We start from the raw sequence: 25,973 nt of genomic DNA on the forward strand, positions 1-25,973 counted from the left end.
CCTGGCAACAACATTGATGTCTATCTGAAGCCATTAGTTGAAGAACTTCTAGTTTTATGGAACAAACCAGGTGTACGTGTCTAGGATGAGTACAAACAAGAACACTTTGACCTACGAGCAATGTCCTAGTGGAAACCTTAGATGGAACAAACCAGGTGTACGTGTCTAGTTTTATGAGTACAAACCAGTTGATGGGTCCCAGTGGAGAGCGAAAGACAGGGAATTTCCAAAGTTTGCAAATGAGCCTAGAAACTTAAGGTTCGCCTTAAGTACAGATGGTATGAATCCTTTTGGGGAGTAGAGCACTAGTCATAGCACTTGGCCAGTTACTCTATGTATCTACAACCTTCCTCCATGGTTATGCATGAAGCGGAAGTTCATTATGATGCCGATCCTCATCCAAGGTCCGAGGCAACCTGGCAACGACATTGATGTCTATCTGAAGCCATTAGTTGAAGAACTTCTAGTTTTATGGAACAAACCAGGTGTACATGTCTAGGATGAGTACAAACAAGAACACTTTGACCTATGAGCAATGTTGTTCGTAACAATTAATGATTGGCCTGCTTTAAGTAATCTTTCAGGTCAGACAAACAAAGGATATAATGCATGCACATATTGTTTTGATGACCTTGACAGTATATATTTGAAAAGATGTCGAAAGGTCATGTACCTTGGCCATCGTCGATTCCTTCCTTTGAATCACCAAGTAAGAAAGAAAGGTAAGTATTTTAAAGGTAAGCCAGACCACCGGAAGAAGCCTCATAACCGAACCGGGGAAGATGTACTCGCAATGGTCAAGGATGTGAAAGTAGTATTTGGAAAGGGACAAGGTAGCGAATCTGTTCCCAAAGATGCTAAGGGACGCGCACCCATGTGGAAGAAGAAGTCCATCTTTTGGGAGCTACCCTATTGGCAAGTCCTAGAGGCCCGCAACGCAATCGACGTGATGCACCTGACAAAGAATCTTTGTGTGAACCTGTTAGGATTCATGGGTGTGTACGGGAAGCCAAAGGATTCACTTGAAGCACGCCAGGACTTGCAGGGCATGAAAGAACGAGACAACCTTCATCCAGAGAGGACAGATGATGGACGTCATTACTTAAGTCCTGCTAGCTACACACTTAGCAAAGAAGAGAGGGACAGCATGTTCGAATGTCTAAGCAGCATCAAGGTCCCATCGGGATTCTCCTCCAATATAAAGGGTATAATAAATGTGCCAGAGAAGAAATTCTGAAACTTAAAGTCCCACGACTGCCACGTGCTTATGACGTAATTGCTTCCAGTTGCTTTAAGAGGAATTCTACCTTCACATGTATGTCTAGCCACCGTGAAGCTATGTGCATTCCTCAATGCAATTTCTCAGAAGGCAATCAATCCAGTGGAACTAGCTACTCTACAGAATGATGTGGTTCAATGTCTTGTTAGCTTTGAGTTGGTGTTCCCTCCATCCTTCTTTAATATCATGACACACCTCCTAGTTCATTTTGTGAAGGAGATTAGTATTCTTGGACCTGTGTTCTTACATAATATGTTCCCCTTCGAGAGGTTTATGGAAGTCTTAAAGAAATATGTGAAAGTCCGTTCTAAGCCTGAAGGAAGCATCGCCCAGGGCTATGGAACAGAGGAGGTCATTGAGTTCTATGTTGACTTTATTCCTGACCTTGCCTCGATTGGCGTTCCCGAATCGTGATACGAGGGGAGACTCAGTGGTAAAGGAACTTTAGAGAAGAAAACATATATTGGCATGGAAGACGATTATTTCAATAAAGCACACTACATAGTTCTTCAGAACTTGTCATTGGTGCATCCGTACATTGAGATACATAAGGAGTTCTTATGATCCAAGTTTCTAGGGAAGACTGAAGCTTGGATTAGGCGTCAGCACATGGAAAGTTTTAGTGGTTGGTTGCGAAAAGAATGTCAAGGCGATGACAATATTGATGAGCAACTGTATTTGTTGGCTAGGCAACTATCATAGCATATCCTCACATACCAAGGGTATGAGATAAATGGAAATATATTTTACACAGTTGCCCAAGATAAAAGGAGTACCAATCAAAATAGTGGTGTTCGCATAGATGGCACAGATCCAAATAGGAATATACAAACATATTATGGCCGCATAGAAGATATATGGGAACTAGACTACGCACCTAATTTTAAAGTCCCTTTGTTCTAGTGCCAATGGGTGAAGCTGACCGGAGAAGGGGCAACAATCGACAAAGAGTATGGAATGGCAACAGTGGACCTCAACAATATTGGGTACAAAGACGAACCATTCGTCCTTGCTGCCGATGTGAGTTAGATGTTCTATGTGAAAGACATGTCTACAAAATCAAAGAGAGAAAAAAACAAAGACATCAACTCAATGATCAATGAGCCAAAGCACCACATAGTTCTTTCTGGGAAAATAAATATAGTGGGAATTGAAGACAAGTCAGACATGTCAGAAGATTATGAAAGAAATGTCCGAATTCCACCCTTCATAGTGAAGAAAGATCCAAGCATCATGTTAAATGATGAAGACACTCCATGGTTATGACAAGATCATAACCAAGGGTCATATGTTAAAAATAAATTCACTGTTGTGCCCGCATGATACAACGATGCACTGTTGTGACATAGTTTTAGAAAGTCTATATGAGATTCAAGAATTTGTGACTAGTGTTTGATAAAATTTTCTCAAATAGGAAAATGAGCTGTGTAACAATTGTAGATCTTGCTGAGATGATCAAACTTGGTATTCAGAGTTTTTTCATTTGAGGTCATTTAGTGTCTCATTTGAGCAAGTTTGACCAAGTCAAATTTGGTCAAATAAAAAAATAACACTTTGACTCTAGTATTATGAACTCTAAATGACTTCAAATTGAAAAGTTTTGAATACCAAGTTTGTTAAAATCATCAAGATCTACAATTGTTGTTTTGGTCAACTTTCCATTTGCGATAGTTTGGATGGTTCAAATTTATGATTTTTAAATTTCGACGCCTACAAACTAGTTTTCGGAACCCTAGATTGTCTCAAATTGAAAAATTTTGAATACCAAGTTTGTTCAGTTCATCAAGATCTACAATCCTTATATAGGCTATTTTTTTATTTGAGAAAGTTTGAACAAAATATAGTTCAAATTTCACAAGTGTGTGACATAGTTTTAGAAAGTCTATATGAGATTCAAGAATTTGTGACTAGTGTTTGATAAAACTTTCTCAAATGGGAAAATGAGCTATGTAACAATTGTAGATCTTGCTGAGATGATCAAACTTGGTATTCAGAGTTTTTTCATCTGAGGTCATTTAGTGTCTCATTTGAGCAAGTTTGACCAAGTCAAATTTGGTCAAATAAAAAAACAACACTTTGACTCTAGTATTATGAACTCTAAAAAACTTCAAATTGAAAAGTTTTGAATACCACGTTTGTTAAAATCATCAAGATCTACAATTATTGTTTTGGTCAACTTTCCATTTGAGATAGTTTGGATGGTTCAAATTTATGATTTTTAAATTTCGACGCCTACAAACTAGTTTTCGGAACCCTAGATTGTCTCAAATTGAAAAGTTTTGAATACCAAGTTTGTTCAGCTCATCAAGATCTACAATCTTTATATAGTCCATTTTTTCATTTGAGAAAGTTTGAACAAAATGTAGTTCAAATTTCACAAGCGTGTGACATAGTTTTAGAAAGTCTATATGAGATTCAAGAATTTGTGACTAGTGTTTGATAAAACTTTCTCAAATGGGAAAATGAGCTATGTAACAATTGTAGATCTTACTGAGATGATCAAACTTGGTATTCAGAGTTTTTTTTATCTGAGGTCATTTAGTGTCTCATTTGAGCAAGTTTGGTCAAGTCAAATTTGGTCAAATGAAAAAACAATACTTTGACGGGCTGCAAAAATTTCAAGCCTTCAGTCTCGGCCCAGGCCAGGAACTGGGACTAAAGGGTGGGCGGAATCGCCCACCCAAAAATACCTTTAGTCCCGGCTGGTAACATCAACTGGGACTAAAGATCCTTTAGTCCCGGCTGGTAAGCCGAGCTGGGACTAAAGGGTTGGACCTTTAGTCCCGGTTTGGCTTACCAGCCGGGACTAAAGGATCTTTAGTCTCAGTTGGTGTTACCAGCTGGGACTAAAGGGTCCTGGCCTATATATATATCGAACGGTTCCTCTGTTCATCTTCTACTTTTCGATCTAACATCGATCTCGTCGTCTCTGTCGCGCCCAGTCGCGTCGAGCTCTGCCACACCGCCGCCGTCGTCTACCCCTGCCCGGCCTCGTCGTCGAGCCCCGCCCGACGGCCATCGAGATCGTCTCCGCCGTACGTCGTCCTCGCGCGGCTCAGCTAGGCCCCGTGGCCAGCCAGCACGCCCAGCCGCCATGGCGCCCCTAGCCTGTTGCTAGCTATAGCGCTCGGCCATATTTTTTAGATACTTTTTAGATAGTTTTTTAGATAGTTTTTTAGGTAGTGTTTGATATATATGTTAGATTAAAATGTATTAAAATTTAATTAGTAGTTTATTCTTAGTTTTTTAGATAGTTTTTGATATATGTTAATTAGATTTAAATGTATTAAAATTTAATTAGTACTTTATTTAGATAGTTTTTAGATAGTTTTTATTATAGTTTTTGATATATTTAGTAATTATTATTCTATATCTCTCTATATATGTGTTAGATTTAATTTTGATTTAGTAATTCTATCTATGTATATATATTAGGTTTAATTAGATTTAGTAATTAATTCTATCTAGAGATTCTATATGTATACATATATATGTACTTAATTATTTCTATGTGTATATATATATGTACTTAATTATTTCCGTGTGTTGAGAGAGAGAAAATTGTATCTAGAGAGACATTCTATGTGTTATCACATGCATATCTAGAGATATATACATATGCACTTATTCTATGTGTTGAGAGAGAGAGAAAATTGTATCATTCTATGTGTATATATACATGTACTTATTTTTATGTTTTTGGATCGAAAGTGTTTTTATTTGATTCCAAAGCCTATACCTTATTATTGTTTATCCATATGAAATATTATGTGTTATTATATTTAATTGGATTTAGTAATTCTATATGTGTTATCACATGTACTTATGTTATATGCCATAGTAATTCTATCTATGTGTTATCTTGAAGATACAAATGGCTGCTCCGGATGATAACTTGAATGATGATATAATGGCGAATATTATCAACGCCAGCACCAATGTGGATGTAGATGACACGAGTTAGTACTTTACTGATTATGAGGATATCCTGAATATACCGGTGGTTGAAGATCAACAAATTATCACGCAAGAAAATACTAGCGAGGTATATTCGATTATCTATCACCTCTTATAGATGCATGCATACGTATATTTGTTGTTAATCGTTGTGTTTCTACTCATGTAGCCGGTCTCTGGATCTACATCAACCACCGGCAAGAGTAGGAAAGTCCGAGGGCCAAAAAAACCATTAGAGGGCCGTTTCATAATATCAAAATTCGACACCGACACCGGCAAACCATTGGAACCACATGCTCAGACATATGTCAATCAATGTGGACTCATTGTAAGGGATAGGATCCTAGTTAGTGCTCGTGAATGGAAGCAGAAGATATCCGCTCCTAATGTTAGTTTTGTATCTGATCGTGACAAGAACCTAGCTTGGAGAGATATCACTCAGCATTTCACATTACAAGCAGATGATGCTTTGAAGGAGCTAGTGAGGGATTAGACAATGAAGAAGATGGCAACATTGTTCCAGAGCTGGAAGAAGACATTGTATAAAAAGTTTATCTTGAAGAATGAAACGCCGAATTTCAATGCTAAGGCATTTGTCAAGTTGGAGTCCCATTGGGATGACTTTGTACAATACAAGACATCTCAAGAGAGTGAGGAACGTGTGACGAGGAATCAGCAGAATGCCCGACAGAAGCAATACCATCATCGCATGGGATCAGGTGGTTATAGGAGTGCTATTCCCAAGTGGTAGAACCTAGAAGCAGAGATTACTGCCAAGGAAATCATACCTGAAACAATAGAGAAGAACTGGCCTCAATGCACGAAGAATTGGTTCTATGCTCATGGGGGAAGCCTAGACCCAGACACTGGCAAGCTAATTTTCAGCCAAAAAATTGAGAGAGCAACACAGAGACTAGCTCGTGCTAGGGAAGAAGCTGATAGTGGTGTTTTCAAGCCCAACAGAGAAAAGGATGAATTGACATATGCCCTAGAGAATCTCAAACACAGTGGTCGAACAAGAGGCTATGGGGCGGTTCCATGGCTACAAGCATTCCTAGCAGACAGGGATACCTACAGAAGCTGCCAGAGAAAGAAGGATGAGGAGGCAGACCGAATCTGTGTATTGGAGCAATTTGTTAATGAGTCACGACAAGCATTGCTTGAATCACGTGAACGAAAAAAATCTCTTAAGGCAAGAATGCAGGAGGAGATCAAGAGGCAAGTGTAGCTAGCAATGAGTCAAATGCAATCGCAATCAATGCCGGGAGTCACCATTAGCCCTGTTGGTCAGATGAAAAGTAGTTGTGCTTCCACGGAGCTACCAGTTATTCAAGGTGACGCTGGGTTGCGCTTCCCTGTTGATGACATTACCGAGCCTCTAACAACATGTGAGCTGCACATTCCAGATGGTAATAATGCATCAATCATGGTGGCTGTCGGGGTTGTATCTCCAATAGACCGAACGAAGACACCAAGAATCCATGGATCAGTTATTCAATCTGGATATGCTAGCGTCTCGGTCGATAGAGTGCTCAAAGGTTACATCAATGTTCCTCTTGACATTGAAGGCGGTGATGGGGAGAAGACACTAGGAGAAGCAGAGAAGACATTTATTCAATGGTGCAAACGCTTCATCATCATTCCTAGGGCGCCACCGCTTCGCCTACCTCACCCTAGGTAAGAATGAAAGTGAATGAAATATTATTTTCCATTAATTTTATATTGGCTTAAAAAATAATTGACCCACAACTTGTTTTTGTAGCAGGGTCTCCCCCCAGCCTAGCCCAATCATTCATTCCCCATCTCATCACAGCGTCGCAGGGGGCGAGACGACTTCATCCCCACGACGATCTCCAACTCCTACACCGGCCCCATCGCGTCCACAACGATCTCCAACTCCTACACCGGCCCCACCGCCTCCACAACGATCTCCAACGCCTCCACGCCGGACTCCAACACCGACCTCATCACCTCCACGCCGGTCTCCAACACCGCCCCCACCCCCTCCACAGCGATGCACTACAAAGACGTCTAAGGTCCCGGCGGCATAGAAGACAAAAAAAGAGTTATTTCTCAAGAAATACTTTCTAAAAAGACTGATGAGCAAATAGCAGCTGAAGAAGACAAAAAAATAAAAGATTTTTTTATAGATATCCAAAAGCAGAGACAAGTGAAGCTTAAGGAGAAGTCATAATTTTACATACCACAAGATCAGCTGAGGCAGAAGGTCGAAGCTCACAAGAAAAAGATGCTTGAAGTTCGTAAGCCTCCGCCACTATCAGACTATGACCGCTCCCTCGTGAAGTCACATGATGCACATAAGAAAAGGAAAAGAGCATCAGGAAAGGATGTCCCACAGCTCGGACAACAGAAGCAACCAATGCAAAATCTTGTTGTTGCTAATGAATATGGTTCCAACATAGAAGTCTATCGACCAGACAACTCTGGAGAAGTGTCGGTTCAAGACCTTAATGCTTTTTTTGAACAAACTGGTTTAACCTTGGATCAAGTGACGGGCAAAGCTCCAATCCAGAACCTGGAAGTTGATACCTGGAAGACTTATAAATTTGGCAAAAGTCTGTACAACCCTGCGGCTCTGAATGAATTGGGTACATAAATGTACTTGCTCAACAAGTGGTACATGCAGGCATGTGGCAGGGGTGAGTAGTGGATCTTTGTCAGATTTAGAGACCATCATTACTTCCGTGGCGATGACATCTTACATATTAGTTTCGAAGAATTGCATCAACTATACCACTTGGACGCTCTGGACAAATCAATCATTAGCTCCTTTTGTTTGTAAGTGATTCTTACTTTTATTTAATAAACTCACTTCCATGCGTACGTGTATATAATTATCCTCACATGTAACTTATATTTATATACAGATTCTAGATGTCAGAGCTCTAAAGAATACAAGACACCAGTGTTAGCTTCATTGATCCTTATATCATATTCAAAACCGATATTATTGTCAAGGAGCACTGGGTATCTGAAGCACAGACGAATATCATGAAGTTCTTCGTGAAGCAGCACGACAAGACAACAATACTTTTCCCGTACAACTTTGAGTAAGTGTTAATAATAATGTAGTCTACATATTTTATGTAATATCAATACAACTTATATGCATGTACATGTGTGTATAAACCAATGCAGGTTTCACTGGATACTCATTGTCATTGAGTTAAACTCAAGTCGGTTAGTAATCTTGGACTCATTGAGAAAAGAGCGAGCACTATACTAAGATATGATAGACATTATCCAGGGGTAATTTCGATCTCTCGCGCACAACTATTATTGAATAGACTTTACCATAATTTATTAATGATCGTACATTATTGGTCGCACAGGGTTTGGAAAGAGTTTATTCGGCAACACCGCAAAGATTGCAAGGCACCACTTAATGTAGTTGAAATACCAGTAAGTTATACTATATATACTTCCCCACGTGTTTAATTACTATATCGTACTTCAATTTACGTGTGAGATGATGAGAATAATCTTCTTCTCGTACAGTGGTGTTTGCGGCAAGAATCAGGTAATAACTTATGTGGATACTACGTTTGTGAATTTATCACTGCACACATAAGAAGAACTCCTGAAGATGTCCTCAGAGTACGTATATATCAATTTTTTATTTATTTTTAAATGAATATATATATATATGTATTAATACTTTTCCTTTTATTTCAAATGTAAGACTGAATGGTTGAAACGAAGGGTCATGCAAAAAGACCATCTGAAAGCAGTTCAAGAGTCAATAGCAGGATATCTTCTAGAAAAAGTGCTAAATCCCAACGGCGAGTTCTACTTTGATCCTAAGAAACTAATGATGTAAATTAAATGTTTATTGATATCGTTATTTTCGAGAACAAGATTATGAAAGTGTTGTATATATACATATATATATCTATAATATATATAGTTTTATACTTTATTCGAATATAATAATGCTCGAGATGAGAATTAGATGTAATTATATGCGTGCGTGTATTTATATTAGCAGCGTAGAATACGTACATAAAAACATATTATATATTAAACAAATATGTGTAACTGAACTGAAAACAAATTAAACAAAAAAAAAAGAAAAGGAACCTTTAGTCCTGATTGGGGTTACCAACCGGGACTAAAGGGTGCGGCCACATTTGCTCGATTGGAGGGCCTTTAGTCCCGGCTCGATGACCCGGGACTGAAGGTTCCACCTTTAGTCCCGGGATCGTTGTCCCGGCGCGGTAACCGGGACTAAAGGCCGTTACCGCCCGGGACAACAAGTCCATCCTGTAGTAGTGTAATTGTTGTGCCTATCGCTCTAGCAGTCTCGCCATAGGAGTGGCGGCCACTCCTTCGCTGATATAAGGTTCTTACTTTATCTAGGGTTTGCTTTTCTAGTAGCAATGACGAAGTGGTGGCAAGGATAGAATATTGAAATAAGGTATATTTAGATCAGACTCCCTACCTCGACGATGCCTGATCTGACGTCGATGAAAGGCTAGTGATAGTATGCCCTGTCTGAAGTGGTGATTCTCTTTGGATCTTAGCAGTTGATTTTTTTTTTGGGAGGGGGGGGGGGGTGTTTGATTTCAATCTCTTTATTTCGATATGTAATGCGGCAAGGTCTGGTAGTTTCTCCAACACTTTGTTATACTAGTGAAGGATTGTAAGTCTGTACGTATTCCTTAGGGTGTCCTAGCTGATGTTCTTTCAATTTGTTGGCAAGTGGCTTTGGGGATGCTCAAAACCTTATAAGACGAGAGTGTTTGCATGCATGTGACCATTTCTCTTGCTACCTGTTCTATGTGATTTTCAAACTCCGATGGGCAACGAACGATTGAAAGAAGAAGACGGACATTGTTTTTTTATGTACTCTTAGTATTAGATATATATTGTTTTGTGTCATGCTATCATTCTTTTATACTTGCTACTGTTTTTCTTAATAAATATCATATATGATGTACTCTTTAGTTCAAGCAAATAGTTTTAAAAAATTATATGAGGTACTCTTTTAAGTGCTTCTATTAAAAATAAAAATAAAACCATGCTAATAATTAAGTGCAAATTATTTACTCCCTTCATCCTATAATAAATCAAGCCCTACCGTTATTTAAATCAAACTATTTAAAATTTGACCAATATTATAGAGAAGAGTATCAACATCCATGACACCAAATAAATACACTATAAAAATATATTTTATGGTGTATCTAATGTTACAATTTTGATGTTATAAATATCAGTATTTTTTCCTATAAATTTGGTCAAATTTTAAATAGTTTGACTTTGGCCAATTCAAGTTGATTTATTTTGAGACCGAGAAAGTAAGATCGGTTAACATTTGGGGTGCAGTGATGGAGGAAGACTAGTTAGGTGGGATTTTGCAAGGACATCTTGATTTGCAGCGCGTGGATAGCAAAGGTCGAAAGCAATGGCTTCAATTGTAGTGGTATGCGGGCCAGAGTCGAACGGGGTGAAGGCGACGCTGTCGCCTGTCGGACACTTTATCACGGCGAATCAGCGATGGCGTGGATGACAAGATGGAATGGAAGGAGCACGGAGGTAGAGGGACAAAAAAAAAAGGACAGATAATTGCTGGGAAGCTGCAGCATGGTGTCCACATTTGAGCTCAAAACGTTTATTTAGAAACTGTAATAAGCAGCTAGTTTAGCGGCACGTCATGTAGACATGCATAATCATCGATCAGCTGACAGTGTCAAGATGACTATCACTGTGCGCGTGGGTGTCGAATCCACCGGTCTAAGCCTAATCTCTATGTTCGTGAATTACGAGGTGACATAATAATGGCTTTATCTGAGGGTCATACGTTTCCTCGATATAGAACAAATCACTAAGGGCACTCCCAATGCAGACTCTACAATGGTTTCTATGTGTATTTATTACCCTTTTATTTATTGATTTTTGCTGATGTGGCAATGTATTTATTGAAGAAAGAGAGGGGAGAAACAAGAAACGACGTCTAACATAGACGCTGAGTCTACGCTTCGACCGATGCCGAAGAAACTAGCCCCCGTGCGCGTTGCGGAGTTGTCCATCGTTTCCATGGATCCGGTGCGCCTTCCCCTTCCCTCCCATCGCCGCCACCCTCGCTCCCGCGCGCGCCCTCGACCCCACTCCCGCGCGCACGCTCTGAGCTCTCTCCCGCGCGCTGCACCGCCCTCTCCCGCGCACCGTCCTGCGAGCTCCCGCGCGCCTTCTGCTCTCTCCCACATCGGCTGCAGATCGAGGTCCCCAGGCCCAAATCGAGGTACGCCCCCAAGCTCCATGACCATCCCCAACTGATCTCCTCCCGACAACAATCTTTAATCCAAATCCATACCCAAATCTCTGCATAGCTCCCTTCGATTCATATCGAGGTCCATCCATAGCTCCCTTCGATTCCATCTCCTCCCCCATCCACTGTGACCCAAAAATATCCCCAAATCTCACAGATGAATCGATTAACAAAGACTGATTCTCGGCAAGGCAGAGGTGTCCGTAGAACCCATTCTCCATCCGTCCGTGCTGTTGGGACCTGTGCTCCAGTCGCCGGAGTTGCTGCAACCCGTGCTCAAGCTGGAGCCACCGGTGTTCCTCAAGATGCTGGTGTTCCTAGAGGAGCTGCTGAAACCCGTGCTCAAGCTGGAGCCACCGGTGTTCCTCAAGATGTTGGTGTTCCTAAAACTTGTGCTCCTCAAATTGGTGCTTTTCCCGTTGGTGCATGGTGGTCAACATCATCTACTAGTGAAGGGTAAGTCATCAGAGAAGTGTTCTGTGGATATAGATTGTTTACCTGCCTATGCAGTGCAAAGTGTTTCATTTTCAGTCACTAGTGATGTATGGCATACTGTGCTATTTTGGTGAAGATATGATTAATTAGAGCATGGGAATTCATATGTTTGCAGGTTATACCCACCAGGAGGGTTCACAAATTATCTGCAGTCAAACCCATTTGCTAACCATCCTAGTGGAAATAATATTCCAGAAAATTTTCACTTTGTTGGTACTGCAATGGGTCAGTCTTCAATGTCTCCAATTGATTTGGGTGCTAGAAGAACTCCTTCTCCAGCACAAGAAACTGATGATCTAGTGGATGATGTAGATGTAGAAGAAACTGAAACAATTAACGTCGATGAGGATTTTAGAACCAACAGGCGTTTGAACTGGTCGGTTGATGAAGATAAACAATTGGTACGTTCCCTTTCTCACTTTTCAACTTGAGAGCTATGTCCATGCATGCCCATTGAGATTATTCTGTAATTGTAGGCCAGTGCTTGGTTGCGTAATTCAAAGGATCCAGTCGACGGAAATAGCAAAAAGGCAGAGCGGTATTGGGCAGATGTTACTGAAGAATACAACAAGAACACAGAAAATAGCCGTAAGAGGAACCGGAACCAACTAAAAATACGTTGGGATCGTGTTAAGAAACCATTAACTGAGTTCCATGGCTGTTGGGTAAATGTTGATAGAGTGTGGCAAAGTGCGATGAGCGACGACCAGTTGACTGACAAAGCATGCGAGTATTATGCCGGTTCACATGATGGTAAGGCCTTCACTCTAGTGCATATGTGGAAGGTAGTACGTGGTGAACAGAAGTGGTCAGCATATCTGAATAGGTTGAAGAAGGAAAAGGAAAAGAGTGTAAAGGCTAACGCTAACCCATCTCCAGTGGTGAATTTAGAATTAGATGGAGAAAAGCGACCTATGGGACATAAGAAAGCAAAAAAGGAACGCAATGGCAAAAAAAAGGCAACTGATGCTTTGTCTGATTTCAGTGGAAAACTTGAGAAGTTCATTGAAGCAAGCACGAGGAATAGGGAAGAGAGACAGAAGATGACTGAAATTCAGCAAAGTTTGGCTGATAAGAAGATTGAAGCAGCTAAGCTTAGTCATGAAGCAGCCCATGAACAAACTAAGTGTAAAATGCTAGAAACTTACACACAGCTGATGCTTGCGCCTACTGATCAGCTTAGTGCAGATGCTTTGGCTGAGAGAAAGTTGGCACTAGAGAGCCTGAGACTTGCTTTATTTCCTAAGGTATGATATTGTCGACCCTTCTTCAATTGGTTATTTAATTGCTGGGAAGTGTTAACTGATAAACTTGTAATTTTCTGAAATTGATTCTGCAATAGGAAGTGTGTGCATACAAATGTGACCATCCAAGTAATTTCTATAAGGTAACTGAAATCCTTCCACTATTTTAATTCATGCGATCAGTGCTATTTTAATTCATGTGATCAGTGCTATTTTAACACAAGTGTGAACTCTTTGCACTAGTTTTGTGAAACTGAAATGCACACCCACGGCAAGTGTAAACTCCTTCCACTATTTTTTTGCATGCATCTTGAGGAACCGGCATGTATCTATTATATTCATGATTGCCGGCTGTATCTATTATATTCATGTGATCAGTGATATTTTAATTCTTGTGATCAGTGCTATTTTAACACAAGTGTGAACTCTTTGCACTAGTTTTGTGAAACTGAAATGCACACCCACGGCACCTTTCAGTCACTGCTTCTATTTCAGCCACGGCATGCAAGTGTGAACTCCTTCCACTAGTTTTTTTGCATGCAAGTGTGAATAGATACAACCACGGCAAATGTGACTATATATAGCACAGCCACGTCACCTTTCAGTCACTGCTTCTATTTCTCGGTCCCCTTTCTGCTGCTGTTGCCCTTTCTTATCTGCTGCCCACTATTCTCTACTATCCCTTACTGCCATGGATGGAAATGGCAGCATCGATCCTGCTGATCTGTACTCCATGGATGACTATCTTCAAGAGCAAGAAATTGTAGATGATTTAGGCAAACATCTAGTAGCTGAAATGCAGTCCGTTGTTAATGTCTTACAAGGTGGAAGAACTCAGCGTGGTCCTAGGCGATATGTGGACAGACCTCGTGAACAAGCCAGCCAACAACTAATGGATGACTACTTCTCGCCTAATCCAGTCTACAATGAGACACATTTTCGTAGAAGATTTAGGATGAGGAGACCCCTCTTTCTGAAGATTGTTGAGGCATTAAGTGGGTGGTCTGAGTATTTCACCTTACGACCGGATGCTCTGAATCGCCCTGGATTCTCGCCAATTCATAAGTGTACAGTAGCGATTCGTCAACTGGCATATGGCGGTTCTACAGACCAGCATGATGAGTATCTGAAGATGGGAGAAAGTACTGGTGTGGAGTGCTTGAAAATGTTTGTTAAGGGTGTCGTTGAAGTATACGGTGAAGTATACTTGAGACGACCCACAATACAAGATGTAGAACGATTGTTGGAGATCGGTGAGCGTCGTGGTTTTCCTGGCATGATAGGAAGCATTGACTGTATGCATTGGCATTGGGAAAAATGTCCCTACGCATGGAAGGGACAATATACTCGTGGTGATCATGGTGTACCAACAATCATTCTAGAGGCCGTTGCTTCACATGACCGATGGATATGGCATGCTTTCTTTGGAGTGGCAGGATCCAACAATGACATCAATGTGCTGAATCAATCTACTTTGTTCGTCGATCAGTTAAGAGGAGAAGCTCCATAGGTGCAGTACTTTGTGAATGGAAGGCAATATACCAAAGCCTATTATCTTGCAGATGGCATATACCCAGAGTGGGCTGTTTTTGTTAAGTCCATACGTGCACCACAATCAGCTGAGCACAAGCTGTTTTCAGAACATCAAGAGGGGGCAAGAAAAGATGTTGAATGTGCATTTGGGATTTTGCAATCTCGTTTTTGCATTTTGCGTCGGCCGGCACGTCTATATGAAAAAGGGGACCTTGAGGATATCATGTTAGCTTGTATAATCCTTCACAACATGATAATTGAGGATGAGAAGGATATAGAGGATGTTTCTCTTGACTTGAACGAGGAAGCAACCATGTTGACTGTTCAAGCATCTACAATCTCTCAAGGACATGACCCAGTGATGGAAGAAGTACTACAAAGAAATGCCGATATTCGTGATCGTGAAGCTCACAGGCAACTTCAATCTGATTTGATTGATCACATCTGGCAAAAGTTTGGGAATTGAACTAATTAGGTAGAAATGTTAATTTATATACTAGCCTGTTACATGAATACATTCCTATCACTATGTTACTGTGGTTCTGTTAATGTCCTGTCCATCTCTTTTTCTTACAACAAAGTTAATTTACTAGCTCATCTTATTTTACAGGTTGATGATCAGGACTTGAGAATGTTGATGGCTTCTATCTGGAGGATGCTGGACATTCTACAGGCAGGAAGACTTCCAGGAAGACTTCTGAAGCCACGGCTGGAGATTATCTAAATATATACTATTATCTAATTATTTTGGCTTTGCTATCTATATTTCTATTTGTATTGTAATGGACGACGGTATCTATGTCATGCCTGTTTAGGTGCATGCCACTGGTATTTATATTTCTATTCCTATTGTAATGGACGACAGTATTTATTGTTGCTGCAGTATTGCAGTGTTTCTATCTATACTATGGCTCACGTTGCCACAGATGATCTTCTTTGTTTGTGGGGGCGTGTAGATGCTCATTAAATTTTTTTCTCCATGAAAACTATTTGTATAAACTTGCATTGGGAAGGATGGTTTCTAGTGATGAAGTCTTGAAGCTATGGAAACCATGATAGAGTCTAGCATTGGGAGTGCCCTAAGAGCATGGCTAATAAGGTGTCCGGTTGTTAGCTGTATACTCCCTCCATTTTTATTTACATGTCATATTAGGTTTGTCTTAAGACAAACATTTGTATCTTTGACCATTAATTTCTATAAAAAATATAGACTCATGATATAAGATTTATGTTTTTAGATTTACCATGAAAAACACTTCCATAATATATAATCCGTAGGTTGTGACGTGGTCAAAGATAGTTATGTTTGACTTAGGACAAAAACCTAATGTGATATAATAAGTTGGCTAGCTATTAGATCAACTTTTCTGAAAGTTGAACTAGCTACTTGTCTGTGCATATAACCTGATCCTGCGATCATCAGTAACTTGATATGCACGCTGTATGTATGTGCTACCTGACTTCGAAGACAAAATCACACGCATGTTACTATGATCTTTAATTACAATCAACGCGCAGCCCTAAACAATCAACATGCAAACAGACTTGTATACTAGATGCTTTCGCTAGATGTACTAGTTTTGGATTTAGAAATGCTATATCACACCCATGTGTTTTTGGTTGTGTTGGCACATGTTTTTTGTCGCCATTCGATGGGCATCGTGTGTGTATTTGCGTCTGTCCGTTTCTTTCTCTGATTTGGATGGCCGACCTTCGGTACTATTTCAAATTGGGACTCGCACCTGTCTGGCTGCCTCATTTCCTCATCGTCTTCCTCCCTGCAACGCTCTCCCTGGTCAGAGAGGCGATTCTTCCCAGGTTCGTTGCTTCTGCTTTTTCTTCCTTCCATTGCATGGAATCTTCGTTGTTTGGGTTTGCTGGATCCGCATTCCGCTGGGCCACCGTCGATTCCGCTGTCGCTGAGTCATCCTCCCGTGTCCGCTGCGTCGCCAGCGACGATGACCACCGTGGCGAGGTGCTGCAGCCAGCCCGCCCGTTCAAGTCCCCACGGCTTGCCTCCGCCTTCGCCTCCCACGTCACGTCGCCGCTCCCCGCGCTGTTTCCTGTACCCCCGCCCCGCCCCGCCCTGGCTTCTGTAGTTGGTAAATCCAGCGCCGATGGATCCGCATCTTGCGTTGTAGGTATCTTGGTGATTCAAAGTCATACGTGAAGTCATCCATGGATCCAGTGCCGATGGCCCCTTGTTTAGTTGTGATATGGTTGCCGCAGGGGTTGTGGCTATTGATTTGGTTGCGGCTGGGGGTGCGGGGGCGCATGGGCTTTATTTGCAGGTAGGCAGATGATCGTCCACGGCGGTGGTTCCTTGCTCGGACGGCAAGTATGGTGGCTGGGGGCGCTTGGTTGATCTTTGTTCTATGTCTGAAGTGGGTGCATCAGGCATTGGTGCTTGCCCAACTGCTTCCTGATGGATATACTCTGGGTGCATTGCACGAGCGTAGCTCGAAGTGGAAGGTCCCTGAACATCTAATTCAGGTTCTAGGCGTACCGATCTAGCTTAGCTACTGATGGAGCATTGATGTTGTGTCGACGAAATATGGTCGGCAGTCTAACTAGGGGTATGCTCAAGGTAGTAGATTATCGGCAGACAGATGCGCAAGCTACAAACAAGATGGTGACGCAGGATAGACACGAGATTTTATCCAGGTTCGGCCGTCGTGAAGGCGTAATACCTACGTCCTGCGTCTGATTGTATTGCTGTATGTCAATGAGAGATGTTTTTTAGAGGGGTCCCCTGCCCGCCTTATATAATCCGGGGGGTAGGGTTATAGATCTGGAAACTAATCCTAACCAGTTACAATTGCCATAGGTGGCTGGATAAGGATTCCTATTCTAACCGACCAGGATCTTACTTGATCTCCAAATCTGTCTTGATTCCTTACGCGGGACTCCGAATAGATTGGCTGGGCCACGCGTCGGCTTCTAACGAGCCAGGCCCTCTGGTCTGGGCTGGCCCAGGCCTAGCCATAAGGGTATAGGGGTTAATACCCCCACAGCTAGTCCCCAAGCGCCATGTATTATGCTGCGACACGCCGTTCGATCTCCTTCGGCTAATGCAATCCGTCTTTATGTCATCTCCAACTAGTTGAAACATTGACCAATCGAATGTGCCAGTATTCTGGTCAGAACAGAGAGTAGTAGACCACGATTATAGCCAAAGATTCCAGTTGTCCGAAGAATGCATGGTGCTCTAAAGAAAAAAGGGAAAAGATTTCTTTCCTTATCAAGTGTGCCCACTTGTATTTCTGAAAAGAAATGTAAGTGACCCTTGGACAATAATAGTTCTAGCCAACAGTCAGAGCGTAGGGGTTGATAAAATAAACACATTCACCGCAAGGTGAAGTGTGCCCACTTAGCCCCCGAGCCTGGTAGTAGGTGACGTAGGCACGTGGTGCCAGGGTCTAAAAAGAATTCTCAGTTAAATTGAGAATCCAATCGTCGTACAGGCGATACGAGATGCATCGGCAGGTGCATCATACCGATGTAGTCCCTGAGCTTGCTGGAAGGCGAGGTATGAGCCTTGTAGCAAGGTCTAAATAAATACCTCTTAACTGTATGTGAGTATAAATCACATGTAGCCAAGGAGAATGGTCTCCAAGCAATGTTCGGAGAGTGGTCGGGGCAGTCCCCGAGCATGATAGTGGTCTAGACAGTCCCCGAGCTTGAGAGTAGTCGGAACAATCCCTAAGCACGATAGTGGTCTGGATAGTCCCCGAGCACGATGGTGGTCTAGGCAGTCCCCGAGCACGATGTGGTCAGGGTAGTCCCCGAGCACGATGTGGTCTGGACAGTCCCTAAGCACGGTAGTGGTCTGGACAGTCCCCGAGCACCATAGTGGTCTGGACAGTCCCTGAGCACAAGAGGTGCATCGAAAAACCAAATGCCACTTGTACTATTATTTTGTGTATTTATTTATTTACTTGCTCTATCAAGTCAAATCTGACACGCCTGGTCAAAAAAGTAGACGGATATAGCACGTCATACTGCCTTCTTGTCCTTTCAAGCAAACAGTTACGTGGCACCTATAAGTAGGTGCGTCAGCGTGGGCCCTCTCACACTGGTAACGAAGAGGCACATACACTGATAACGAAGTGGCGCATATATTGGCATAGATCTCGAGGTTGTGAAAACAACCGTCTGCGGCGCGTGCGCATGTCTCCCAAGAATCTCGGGCAGACAAAATGGCAGAACTCTTGGTTAAATACAGTATAGAGTTGGTAAGTTACTTTTTACTAAACCCCATTACCATTCGCTGCCGTAGCCTTCTTCTTCCTCTTGCCAACCCTAAGACCTCCAAAATCACCACCAATCAATCCTCCACCTTTTCCTCATTCATCAGCAAGGCCGGATTCATGGTGAAAAGTGACGCCCAGAAGAAAGCAGGAGTCATGGCGAAGGAGTGGTGGAAATCGAGAAGCAATGAGTAGACCATCGAAGACCTCGTCACCATGGGAGTACTCCACAACAAGGAACTCGTTGGATGGCATGCGTCGGAGGGCGAGGGGTACCCCGATCCTCAACCAGGTGAGATCGTGGTTTTTGAAGACTTCTTTAAGCGGGGTTTTGGGGTTCTAGTGCACCCTTTCCTTCAGGGGCTCTGTCTGTACTACGAGATTGGGATTTGCAATCTGCATCCCAACTCGATCCTCCTTGTCTCCACCTTCATTCATCTTTGCGAAGCATATGGCGGCTTCCAGCCCTATTTCGAGTTTTTTCGCCATCTTTTCTGTCTACGGAACAAAGGAAGCGGCGGCTCGAAGATAGCCGGAGGTGTGTACTGATGAGGACATGACACCCATGCATATGACCACGTTTGGTGCATGGGATGGAGGAAAAGGAGGCCAGCAAGGGTGTCCAAGTCAAGAAGGAGGCCCAAGGCTAATTCGGTTCGAGTCCCTGAGGTGGAGGCTCAAAGCAACTCAAGTTCGAGTCTGCCTCGGAATCTAGGACTAGTCTTCCTTAAACTGGTCACCTAGGATGCATCTGGACTCCGTTTTCGATGATCCACATATGGATGGAAAGATAATTTGATAAGGAAGCCAATCCAAGTGATTTCACATCAAAAGCTCTTCGGAATCAACGGAAATTGTCAAAACAAGTTAGCGTCCAGAATCTACCAGGGTGCTGCGACACCTTCTTTTGGTCCGTTGGACCGTGTGTCATGTTTGGGCCCATTAAGGGGCACGTCCAGGGTAGGCGACGACACTAAGACCTTTATAATCATATGCCACTGCCGTCATTAGGGTTTGGGTTTTGTTTTAGATCAATCTGTCATTGAACAATCGCCGTTATCGGGTTGCAAGACCCTAACTTCGAGTGCTTAGTCATTCATCTGCAATTGTCACTTTAATTGAGTTGCTTTTTATCTTGTTCTTGCTTGTGTTCTTCGATTCGCAGCAGGGATTAGCCTTCTTGGCGAGGTCAACCGGATAGTGACACGGTTGATAACCAGAGGAGACATGGTGATAAGGTTGCAGGGTTTGGGTCTTTGTGATCTGAAGCCGGATCGGTGTGTCGCTCTCCGAACAAATCGTTGTTTATCTTGAATTTGTTTGGAGAGTGACACACCGATCCGGTTTTAGATCACAAAGACCCGAACCCTGCAACCTTAGCACCACGTCTTCTCTGGTTATCAACCGTGTCACAATCCGGTTGACCTCTCCAAGAAGGCTAATCCCTGCTACGAATCAAAGAACACAAGCAAGAACAAGATAAAAAGCAACTCAATTAAAGTGACAATTGCAGATGAATGATTAAGCACTCGAAGTTGGGGTCTTGCAAACCGATAACAGCGACTGTTCAATGATAGATTGATCTAAAACAAAACTCAAAACCTAAAGTAGGTGGTGGCTACTGATTATATAGCCTAAGGGATGTCCTAGGATCCCTCTTCATGTCCTAAAGGTGTCCCAACATGTTACAAGGCCCAACGGCCCAAAAGACGACGACGCAGCGCCGTGACAGATTCTGGACGTCAAATTGTTTCAACGATTCCCATTGATTCTGATGGAATTTTGATGTGGGACCACTTCCATTGGTTTCTTTATGAAATTATCTTTCCATCCATATGTGGATCATCAAAAACAGAGTTCGTATGCTACCTAGACGTCCATTGTACTACACGTTGATCCTGGAGCCCGAGATGGACTCGAACTCAAGTTGGACTAGGCCTCCAGCTTGGCTTGGACGTCCTTGCTGGCCTCCTAAGGTGGTGGCCAAGGAGGAGGACATCCAAGGGCTTTCTTGGTGGATTCTCCAAGTCCTTGGGGTGTGCTCCCACTTGGGCCAGGGTCCCAAGGATGAATAACAAGCCCATAACGATAGTGTAGCTCCCAGCAGAAACAGCGACAGAATATCTTGATGGTTTGGAGGCCTTGCTGATGTGATATTGAGATGAGACTAGATCTATTTGAAATCTTATCAAACAAGCTTTTCATCAAGTGCTCATTGACCTCGATCGCACTCCAGATGGCTGAGTTATGGACTTCCCAATGAAGCACTGTCGAGCTGCCGATGAACCGAAAATTCAACTTTGATGAACTTGCACGTTGAGACATATTTGTACCTACATTCAAATAACGACATGTACATGTGGAACCAAGTGAATTGTACCAAAAATCACTATGCAAATATAGGAACGAGCTCACCTTATAAGCAATGGTCGTATCCGATGGTGTCATGTCCTCATCATCCTCCCCTTCTTGACAACAAACCGTCCTCGGTTTGGAATTAGCTGAAGAAAACATTGTTGGTAGTAGCCAACATTGCTCCCCTTCTTGAAATTTAACATGTTTCTTTATAACAAAACTACAGGAACTCGACATGACAAGATTATAGCAATTGCAATCCTTTGGTTGATCATACTTTTGCACAATATAAGGAGATTTTAGATTTGAACAAATATAGACATGATGCACCATATACTCTCCTTTACAATTATATTTTCCAATAAAATGATATGTACAAGTAGACAACCATGACAATTCAACACATTTAAGTTTCTCTTCTAAACTACTAAGAGCATATAAAGTATCAAACTCAATATAACCCAAAGTATTTGAAGAATACAATAATTTCTTTTCATCTTTTTTGGTAGCAATGGGAAGCAAATTTTTATGTTCAGCATAAGTAATTGGTTCCAAAGCCAAAGCATCATACCCATTCACTAGTTGTGGCATACGTATAATAAAAGCATTTTCACACAGCTCTTCTTTATCACTAGCATTATTAGAATAATTATTTTTTGACAAAGGCAATTCAGATTTAACATCCAATTCTTTCCTTTCATTAGCAGCTCTATCTCTATTAGTTTGTGCATTTTTAGCATGGTTTAAAGTTTTACTAGACTCCAAAGTATGTGTGGGAGATGGTGGTGGTGAAGATGTTGTTGTAGTGGCGAAAGTAACCACTCGCCTTTTTATCGCAGTCTCAACCTTCGCAAATGGTTGCTCCACCCTTGCTAAAATCTGGTTGAGATTGTCGCCAATGTTGGTATGGTTCTTTTGCTGACATTCCAGCAATTCTTTTTCTGCAAGCATAGCAAGCTGGAACAAACGTTTGAGAGTATAAAATTCTATATGGAAAACAATATCTTGTATTTCATGCCTCAAACCACCAAAAAAACAAACAATGGTATCTTCCATGTCCTCTACTATCCCATGACGTATTGCACACTTTTGAAACTCTGTATAATATTCTTGGACAGACATATTGCCCTGCTCTAAGCATTGCAATTTGTTATGCCATTCATGTTTATAAGAAGGAGGAATAAAATGATCACACATAGCTATCTTAAGTTCTTCCCATGTACCAGGTAAAACATCCTCTGCAACTAGCCCATACCACCAAATAATAGCAAAGTCCTTAAACTCACTAGTAGCTTGTCGAACTCTATATTGCTCAGGTACAAGGTGGGCACTAAACTTTTGTTCTACCATTATCTCCCAATTAAGGTATCCTTCAGCATCATAATGACCCGAAAAGGATGGTATGCTCAATTTACCTCTCATACCTTGATGATTATAGTCTATATGTGAGGGCTCATTGTTCTTTATTCGGTCCATCCTTGCAAACTTCTGGTCCATGATTTCCTGCAATTCACTCTTAAATAGAAACTCGTTGTTTGATATTGTTAGAAATTAATATAAATCCCCTATCAACTATTTATGGGTAAGTGGAATCACACTCTCACACGTCTTATCAAGTTCTTACAAGGTTCTTACCAACACAAAGCAGTGGACGGTACAACCGGTGGCTAGTTCGTGATACCTGTGAGGGTGTGACACCAAGATTGCAAGGGTCTTTTTCTGTACTGATCTGAAGTATATATGGAGCTTGGGAGGCATGAAAAAGAACAAATATATATATGTGGCACACAAGTCAGTGACAGACAACAATATTGAATAAATGTCCAGAGCACTTGTCCTAGTTGCTGGCCTATACGTGTTTCTATCACCAGTTGTGATAAACAAGAGAGGAAACAAGGATGAAAGGAAACAAGTATTAAAGGTAGCAACGGATATGAACAAGGCAAAAGATACCACAAACAATAGAGCTATTGAGTGTTCCTTATGTGCTCCTTTTTGATATCTTCTATTCTCTTTTACTATTTTTTTCTTTTATTTTTTGTCCAATCTTTTTTTCTTGCTTTTGCTCTTTTAATATTTTTTTCTCAGCAAGGAGCACACAAGAATAAACCACAAAAAATTTGAGCTCAATTGAATAAAAGATGTGGCCTATAGAAAATTAGGACTGTGCTAAAAAGCATACCAAAACTTGTGGGCCCAGAAACTCAATTTTCCTAATTGAATTTCGCAAATCTAATTTTTGCGAACCCAGCAAAGCTGGGATGAAATAGATCTAAAATTTTCTGTCGTTCTCCGTAGATATAAAATTTTTCCTGTTTCGAGTTCGGATGCAAAAGTTATGACTATTTTAAGGAAGCTGCTCGAATCAGGGATTTAGTGGACACAAGATGCAAACCAATGGTGATACGGAATAGCGGCAGGTGGAGGTATCAACACAAACTAGAAAAGAACATAATCTAAACCAGCAACAAGACTTTGACCTAGGACACAAACTCAACAAAGCGGACTCTGAAACTGAATCATGCAAAGGCTATGGCGTGGATGGTTATAGGATAGGAAACAAATATGGCATTGGACTATGGGATAAAAGCAAAAACACTCGAACTAAGGGTAAGATGCGAACTTGACGGTATACCTGAAGCTCAAGACGTGTGAGAGTGTGATTCCACTTAACCATAAATAGTTGATAGGGGATTTATATTAATTTCTAACAATATCAAACAACGAGTTTCTGTTTAAGAGTGAATTGTAGGAAATCATGGACCAGAAGTTTGCAAGGATGGACCGAATAAAGAACAATGAGCCCTCACATATAGACTATAATCATCAAGGTATGAGAGGTAAATTGAGCATACCATCCTTTTTGGGTCATTATGATGCTGAAGGATACCTTAATTGGGAGATAATGGTAGAACAAAAGTTTAGTGCCCACCTTGTACCTGAGCAATATAGAGTTCAACAAGCTACTAGTGAGTTTAAGGACTTTGCCATTATTTGGTGGTATGGGCTAGTTGCAGAGGATGTTTTACCTAGTACATGGGAAGAACTTAAGATAGCTATGCGTGATCATTTTATTCCTCCTTCTTATAAACATGAATGGCATAACAAATTGCAGTGCTTAGAGCCGGGCAATATGTCTGTCCAAGAATATTATACAGAGTTTCAAAAGTGTGCAATACGTTGTGGGATAGTAGAGGACATGGAATATACCATTGTTCATTTTTTGGTAGTTTGAGGCATGAAATACAAGATATTGTTTTCCATATAGAATTTTATACTCTCAAACGTTTGTTCCAGCTTGCTATGCTTGCAGAAAAAGAATTGCAGGAATGTCAGCAAAAGAACCATACCAACATTGGCGACAACCTCAACTAGATTTTAGCAAGGGTGGAGCAACCATTTGTGAAGGTTGAGACTGCGATAAAAAGGCGAGTGGTTACTTTCGCCACTACAACAACATCTTCACCACCACCACCTCCCACACATACTTTAGAGTCTGGTAAAACTTTAAACCATGCTGAAAATGCACAAACTAATAGAGATAGAGCTGCTAATGAAAGGAAAGAATTGGATGTTAAATCTGAATTGCCTTTGTCAAAAAATAATTATTCTAATAATGCAAGTGGTAATCAGAGCTTCAGGTATACCATCAAGTTCGCATCTTACCCTTAGTTCAAGTGTTTTTGCTTTTATCCCATAGTCCAATGCCATATTTGTTTCCTATCCTATAACCATCCGAGACATAGCCTTAGCATGATTCAGTTTCAGAGTCCACTTTGTTGAGTTTGTGTCCTAGGTCAAAGTCTTGTTGCTGGTTTAGATTGTGTTCTTTTCTAGTTTGTGTTGATACCTCCACCCGCCGTTATTCCGTATCACCATCGGTTTGCATCTTGTGTCCACTAAATCCCTGATTCGAGCAGCTTCCTTAAAACAATCATAACTTTTGCATCTAAACTCAAAACAGGAAAAATTTTATATCTACGGAGAACGCCAGAAAATTTTAGATCTATTTCATCCCAGCATTGTTGGGTTTGCAAAAATTAGATTTGTGAAATTCGATTAGGAAAATTGAGTTTCTGGGCCCACAAGTTTTGGTATGCTTTTTAGCACAGTCCGAATTTTCTATAGGCCACATCTTTTATTCAATTGAGCTCAATTTTTTTTGTGGTTTATTCTTGTGTGCTCCTTGCTGAGAAAAAATATCAAAAGAGCAAAAGCAAGAAAAAAAAGATTGGACAAAAAATAAAAGAAAAAAATAGTAAAAGAGAATAGAAGATATCGAAAAGGAGCATATAAGGAACACTCAATAGTTCTATTGTTTGTGGTATCTTTTGCCTTGTTCATATCCATTGCTACCTTTAATACTTGTTTCCTTTCATTCTTGTTTCCTCTCTTGTTTATCACAACTGGTGATAGAAACACGTATAGGCCAGCAACTAGGACAAGTGCACTGGATATTTATTCAATATTGCTGTCTGTCACTGACTTGTGTGCCACATATACATATTTGTTCTTTTGCGTGCCTCCCAAGCTCCACATATACTTTAGATCGGTATAGAAAAAGACCC

General features: G+C 41.3%; 1 pseudogene; it reads left to right on the top strand.

Annotated features, from left to right (window-relative positions):
• Positions 1-13,979: 13,979 nt before the first annotated feature.
• Positions 13,980-15,266, top strand: LOC136465217 (protein ALP1-like; annotated as a pseudogene).
• Positions 15,267-25,973: the final 10,707 nt, after the last annotated feature.

Source organism: Miscanthus floridulus, chromosome 7 (assembly GCF_019320115.1).
Source record: "Miscanthus floridulus cultivar M001 chromosome 7, ASM1932011v1, whole genome shotgun sequence".
Lineage (NCBI taxonomy): Eukaryota > Viridiplantae > Streptophyta > Magnoliopsida > Poales > Poaceae > Miscanthus > Miscanthus floridulus.